A 7,500-nucleotide genomic window follows, 5' to 3' on the forward strand; every position below is an offset into this window, starting at 1 on the left:
GGTAAGTGATAGGACAGAATATGCGGTAGGCGATAGGAAAGAATATATGGTAAGCGATAGGACAAGGCTTCTTATTCCAGTCAAATTCCTTCTGCAGCTACAGGGAGTGAATATGTATGACACCAGCTTAAAAATGGCAGAATCCAGAGAATATCATGTCATATTTATTGGTACCATTACTGTCTACAGTAGACTAGATTTTAATAAAATCACAAAAAAAAAGAATAATGCTATTATATAGAAAATAGAGCATGCCAAGTATACTATAGATCATCTCTGTATACCAAGTACTCATCTGTATGGATCTCTGGAATAGTATTGTGAGGTCGTATTTGTAGAATATTTTCACCTTTCTGCAATAACTATTATTTTGCTCCCTTTATCTGACTGATCCAGTCTCAGCAGTTTGAAGTCTTAAAATATTTTCTGCAGCCTTATTCTTCCCTAGAAACAGGTATAGCTGGTAGCTGTAGTTGTAGTTGTACATTTAATCAGAGAAAAATCCTGAGGGGTGCAGGAGGAGAGCCAAGCATCCTGTGGTTATGAAGAGATACCTGGTAACTTATTCATGTGTTTTCTCACTTGCACTTTGTTAGATTGTGTCTTCATTCTTTAAAGTGTGTGTGAGAATTACAGCTTCCTTTTTTATATTTAACTTGTGTATTTAATTATGCGCCTGAGGATCAGAATAAATTTGAAGTATATTCCCATTACTGTGTACATGCATTATTGCTTATATTGCATATAATATTTTGGGTAACCTAATATTTTGACAAAAGTTTTAGGTACTTTTGCTTCACCAGAGTGCCATGTGAAGTCTTACACATACTGTAATTGCTAGAGTTTGCAGCTACCTTCCACATCCCATTTTTCATTGACCCATCAATATGATTTCTACACAATTTAGTGGGAATTTGAAGGACGTAGGAAAGGATGGGCTACAGTGATCAGAAAGCGGCAAAGCCTTGCTGGTCAGAATGGTCTGGCAGAGCGGAGGGGGAATGAATGGTGCTGCAGATATGTGCCTGTAGATGCCCGCACTTAATGCCTAAGTCAACAGTTTGATTTTAATGACATGATTCAGGCCTGGGATGTCTCCATAAAGTCACCTTGAATGTCTGGCAATGCAGAGGTTAACACGATTGATTTCATCAAGCAGTGTGCACAGGATGGTTTCTTTGATAAGAAGTTCACCTGCATTTGACACTTGAAGTTACCTTTATCAGCAATCGGAGAGGATATTTGAACTGACAGGTGAGTTTCCAGCGGAGCTCCCAAGGAATTGCAGTAGAAAGAAAAAGGTTATATGGTTACATTTTGGAGCCTGCTTATTTTGCAGAGTTTTTTTTAAAGCAGAACCGTGCCTTGTATTCCAATAGAGGGGCAGCAGGTTTCTTTGTCTGAGCATTCCAGGGTTCTTCATGGTTTTGTTGGCATTATAGAAATGTTGGCATTTACATTTCACTATGCTGTAGTGATGTTTTCTCTACCCCAGCAGAAATAGCTCGGTGTTCTCCCCAGCCGCTTTTAGCTGGGTGCACCACCCGGCGATTTTCAGCAACCACCCGGCTGTTTTTGGGTGGTTACTGATGAGTTTGGTTACAATACAGGGGCCTACAATATCTTTTCTGGGTTGAGCACTGTAAGCTTGCATGATACCAACACTTTCATGTGTGCTGCTTGTATATTGAACCCCAGACAGTAGTGGCTGTACGGGAAAAGACAGTAAATGATTTCAATATGGCACTATTGTATGGTCTGTTGTATGGCCAGGAGATGAGATTCATGTACCAACAGGGCCACAAGCTGAGGAAATAAAGTCATTTGAGTTATTTAACTTGGTTCGCTGTGTGATGTTTCATTATGTTTTGAATTCTTCTATGGCTCTGCTTTTAAGGCTTAGTTTTGTTAAAGAGTATATATCCTTTAATCTCTACTTGAAGTATATCAATTGCAGATGCTTTTGTACATCAGTGGTTGAGACAATTAGGTATGATCTTTGCTGCCCGTGATATTTTTATGAAATGTTGGGCTCAGATTGTAAGCATGCATGGTGTTTTCCTATGAAGTTTCCCTTTCATTTCCTCAATGAATGGTCTCCTGTGCTGGCATTGAGGGCTGTTGGCAATTTGCTTTTGTTCTAAGGTTTTGCAGAGCTTGTAATTTTTTTCCCCTCCTTTCGCCCTATATATCAAGAAGGTTTAACTGCCCGAAATAAAGCAAAGGAATTCTCCTTACTGGCAGCATTTAAAATGCCAGTGAAACAATAGCATGGCTGTGAATGATGAGTTAGGACTTTCTCTCCAGGCAACGCTTGGTTTGCTTTCACCTTAACTTTCACTTCCAGGCAACAATTTTATTTTTAATACTATATTTTTCTATAAATCTTGGATGAAAGGCTCTTCAGTAAGCGGCTTTAGTGAAGGCCAAACCTTAAAACTTGTGTATAACTCAAAGTCCATCTTTTCTGCTTTAAAAATATATATTATATTTCCAAGTTGTGAGAGCTCTGCACCAGAGTGAAATTATTTGCACCTAAATGGTGCTAGATCTAGTTGCCATGTACATTATTTTGCTCATTTGCTCAAGTTGCTATATTTAAAATGAAAATAACATTTAACCCTGGTGAGCCCTTTGCTCTGACTAAAGCAGTGATTCTGTGTAAATGGTTTGAAACAAGGCCATAAAGGATCACTATTGGCTAATGGCGACTCATTTCTTAAAATACTAGTAAAAATCCTCAGAGCTTCCCATGGACACTAGATGAGCTATCTTAAATTGGAACTAAAGTTCCACTTTTAGAATTGGCAATCAGGCAGGGCTTTGTTGCAGAAAGGCACAGACGATATCTCTTCTGCAATAAATATTCTGATCTACCTGCCTGCTCTTCTCAACTGTCAAAAATCTCCTCATTCTTGCTTCCCCTGTGGCCGCCGGACTCCTTTGTGGGAGCTAAATCATCATGAGATGGAAGATGATGGCAGTGCTGCAACGAAATGGGGACGGCTGATTTTTTAATTGTAAGCGTGTTCTATTGCAGAAGGGACATTGCATGTTCAGATGCAGCAAAGGACCTGACTGGTCACAATCTTAACGTGGCTTCCTTCCACCTTAACCTGGATGTTGATAGGTCTGTGTCCGGGCCTTGTTTGTAATCCATTGGATCAGGTCGTACACATGTTCAGTTATTGTTCCTTGCAATGATGAGTGACACTGGCAGCATTTGTCATCATTATTCCTATTTATTGAACCAAGCCCTTTACTTTTCCGTGGTCAGTGTAAATACATGTTGCATGCAAGGACAGAAAAAACGCCATTGACAGTTTTCTAACAAATAATGTAGCATTGTTCTTTATTCCCATTGCTACTATTTCTTATTTTAAATATTCACACAGTAATCTGTTAGAAATTGATACAGATACTGGCACTTGTACCATGTTTTGTTTCAAGTTAAATACTTTAAAAAGAGGCAGAGAACTGTGCTGCTTCTCCTTTCGCTTACCAGCCACAGCCATAGATGGGTACATGGTGATCTAAACTCGGGGAAGAAGGGGGCTGAATGATGCTTGGACCTTTAGTGGCAGAAAAAATTACTATGGGGGAAAGTGTGACTTTAAGGTGAATATTACTTTAAGTTTGATAATGTGAAAATGGTATATTATGTTATTAGATGTAAACTAACCTGTTCCAGAGCCTACGGAGAGCATCTTTAGTTGATATGTGGTCAGAACCATAAAAGAAATGCATGTGAATATATTAAAAGAGCCTTTTTTCTTGATTCTGACTATGCAATATTGTTGGGGAGAGAAGGAGGTTCTAGGCCAGTAGATTTGTCCTTGGGGTCCTCAATAAAAAACAAAACAAAAAAAAAAAAAAACTTGTTTTTTAGGTGAACCAACATGACCTTACTGCAGCGGTTTATCAGTATTTCAGATGGTAATCTTATCATTTCCCATGTTGTCTTTATAAGCCGATTTATCTAGAAATACAATTCTTACATTAGTCACTTGGCTGGAAGCGTAGACATGTTATATGCACAGCCAAAATACATAAGCATGCAGTCTTCTCTACATTCATGTACATGCAGTCCTATCTGCCAAAAATGTGTAATTCTGGCCAACCAGGTTTCTGATGCAGAAATCTCTGCCAGTGTGCAAACGACTGAATATTTCCTTATCCACATTCACGTCAAAGCAGTATGGCTAAGTTCAGAATGTGATTGGATGGTGGAGGAAAAGCTTCCCAATGTCTCTCTGTTCTCTCCGTCACTCAGAGAGTTTCATTTGTTCAATTTACAACTATGTGCAATGCTGGTTGGCCTCTTCCTTTCAAATTTTAATGTTGATTTATATTATGAATTGGAGTATTTTTTAAATCCAGTTATTTAAGCAAACTTGAGTCTTTTGCAATAAGTTACACTTTAGCATTGTATAGAGGCTCAATTATTCTCGAACTGATTGTTGGTGATCATTTTAGGTGATTGTATAAGCAAATGGGCGCTTAGCAGCCTGTTCTGTTGTATGGGGAGGAAGAAGGAACCCCAATGTTGGGCCTACAAATGTCTTATTAGCTGTCAGCCATTTATTAGATGTGTGTCACAAATGATGTTGTAGGATACCTGTACTAACGCCACATTTTTACCCCATCATGGTTGATCGTCAAACAATGAAAATCTTTAATATGTACGCAGCTTTAAGCTCTATTGATTTAATGAATATGCAATCCCTTTTAGTATTTGAGTCTGTCACCCTATATTTTTATGTACTTTTTTCTTTGAAAATTGCAGGGATTAAAAAACGATTTCTTGGTCATTCTGCATGCTTTCCACATGACTATTGCCCAACTGATCGACATCGGTTAACAGGGATCGGTGAAGGAGCTAAAAGAGAAGGGGATCTGTCATATAGAATAATGGGACATCACTAATACATGTGCTAATGTTCACATAGGAATTGCCATTATAATCATGATGAATCTACCCCCTCGCTCCATCATACGTTCCTGGTGTTGTGTTTTGATAGAAAGGGCATGCCCAGTGCAGCTTGGTATGCAGGCCATTAAAGGTAATGGCAGAATATTGCCAAATCTAAAGTATGGGTTCTTTCAAGGGGGTCAGTGTGTATGTGTAGGGGATGCTGCAAAAGTGTTCTTTTCTTTTAATCATCAACATGATCACTTTTTTCTTTTTTTCCTTTTACTAGAAACCTGGCACTGGGTTATAATTGGCTAAACATTAACATTCAAGCAAGGTTTCCTAACCTTTGCAATCTGTTTTTCCCAGCAATGGACAGATGGCAGCGTCTGTATGTGCCTCATAGATGGGAAATTTGAGCCCAATCATCTATTTCATTTAATGTATATAGGAACTCTGCTCCTCCTAGAATTTATGTTCTTCCAAATAATAAAGGCCGATTCTTCTAATTGTCACCAGTGTCTTGCACAATTTTAGTCATGGTTCGTAAGTATATTGTTCTTCACTCTGATAAAACCATATTTCTGTCCATTGTGGTAAAATGTCTGTTAAAACATTGTTGATCAAGCAAAAATTTGCTTTGTAACAGTGTTTCTTACAGTTGACTTTGAAATATAAAAGAGAGAGAAAAAATTTTTGATGCTTCAGTTCTGCCAGTCTTGTTCCCAGCGGGGAAAGGGGAATCATGTTCTCAGCTGTGCCCTTTGTCTGGAAGTGTTTACAGAGGAGGAAAAAGGAATTTGCTAACCATCATGTTCAAAACTGAAAAAAAATCTGTGAATGCATCCAACTTTATTTGACTTCCTTTCTCACCTGTGCTTTTACTGAGCTACACATATGCTACTTTCTTAAAATAGTATTGAATTTAGTATTGAAATTGTATTTTATAATATTTATATAAATACAACGAAGTATAAATTTTGAGCTGGTGTGTTTTGAATATGCCTTAGAAATCATGGCATATATATGCTATGTTATTCATAACATATAATAATAACATAATTAACATCTTTAAGTTTTGCGGTTTGTTTTAGTATGAATATCATATGGTTCAATATTTTCAGCTATTCTCAGCTCAGTCACTAACCCCACCATCCCCATTTCTGTGAGGCTGCAACATAATTGTCTGCCTCTGATCAAATCATTATTGAAACGTTAACGATATATGCAGGCACCCAGTATTGGTGTATGATTTTTATAACCAGCTTGAATATGTCCTTGTTAAAGTACTAACTACTAATCAATATCTAATCAAATGCTACCCACCTATCCCCATTCCATCACAGAGCACTGCCATCTTCATTCTTTTTGATCTTCTGGGATGACGTAACTTTCTTATAGGCGCAGGAGTTTATTCATTCCAGCCACATGCAATGGCAGCTGGGTTTTTCTGCAACCACTGCTGACCTGCACATGCTAAATCACACAATTTGATAGCCAGGGAGGTAAGGTTATTGCAGTAGGGACATTAGCTGTCCTTTCCTGCAATATCCACCTGCCTGACAATAGTTCCATTTGATGGGAGAATGCCGCCCAAAACTTGTGATATAAAGTAGGCTTGCCTAGTAAACAGCTACTCCACCTTTTTCATTTAAAGCCCTATTTTGGTCTCTCCCTCAATCTGGTAGCCATGTCACAGTACCAATAAATGCACCATCTACCTCAACTTTCCAGGTGGCTGTAGCCTAGTTTGCCTGTTGCTAAAAACTGATGATTATTGGACCTATTTCTTGTTTTTCAAGTTGGTCAGATGGAGAAACAAAATTGACTTGTTTTTCTGGCTATCTTGCAGTTTTTGAATGCATACAATGTCACTGTTAGGGAACCTCATATTGCATTCTTTCCACCCTTCCAAATGAGGGCAAAAAAGCATCAGTGGCAAAGAACAACTCGGGAGCACAAAACCCCAGATTAAACAAAAAAAAAAAAAAACTTGCCTTTTCTACTTCCTATCTCCAGCTCTAGCCTGATCTGTTTGTCCCCAGGCATGGGTGAGCTCCCATGTACATTAATTATTTAATGTACAGCGCTGCATACTATGTTGGCGCTATATAAATCTTGTTAATAATAATAATGTGGGTTTAATTGGCAGGGTTCATTAGTAACAGTCTAAAAGATTAAAACAGACCTTTTATTTCTTTTAATTTCCCCTGCCTGTGAAATGAACTCAAAAAAGTTGCACTCATTTTTTTTTTTATCCCAAATACCCTAGCTTGTGTTCCATGTTGTTTTATCATTTTTATACCATGCTGTTAAATGTGTACCATCTTAATAAGTAGTTACTAGTATTGGCATTTGGCTTGTGTTCAAAATCTCTTTGGTAGACTTGCCAAAGTTTAATGCTAGAGAAAATCCCTGTGATATCCGTGGAACAGAATACTGGCTATTGAAGCCAAGCAGATGGGTGGAAACACTGAGCATTGGAATGTGTTTTGAACTCCTATGATAAATAGTCTTTTGCATATGTATTCATTGGACTTTTAAACTTTTTTGAAGAGTTATACCATATAATTATGTCTATGAAAGTA

The 7,500-nt window shown here is 38.0% G+C and overlaps 1 protein-coding gene and 1 long non-coding RNA gene across 2 annotated transcripts in view; both read left to right on the forward strand.

Annotated features, from left to right (window-relative positions):
• LOC140322180 (uncharacterized) overlaps positions 1 to 228 on the forward strand; it is a 1,271-nt gene extending 1,043 nt beyond the window's left edge. Inside the window, exon 2 of the long non-coding RNA XR_011919163.1 lies at positions 30 to 228. This is a non-coding gene — a long non-coding RNA (uncharacterized lncRNA). The remainder of the gene's footprint in view (positions 1 to 29) is intronic.
• The window catches only part of ADAM10 (ADAM metallopeptidase domain 10), a 93,128-nt gene that overhangs the window by 27,321 nt on the left and 58,307 nt on the right, over positions 1 to 7,500 (forward strand). The window lies entirely within an intron of this gene.

This window comes from Pyxicephalus adspersus, chromosome 2, assembly GCF_032062135.1.
Source record: "Pyxicephalus adspersus chromosome 2, UCB_Pads_2.0, whole genome shotgun sequence".
Classification (NCBI taxonomy): Eukaryota; Metazoa; Chordata; class Amphibia; order Anura; family Pyxicephalidae; genus Pyxicephalus; species Pyxicephalus adspersus.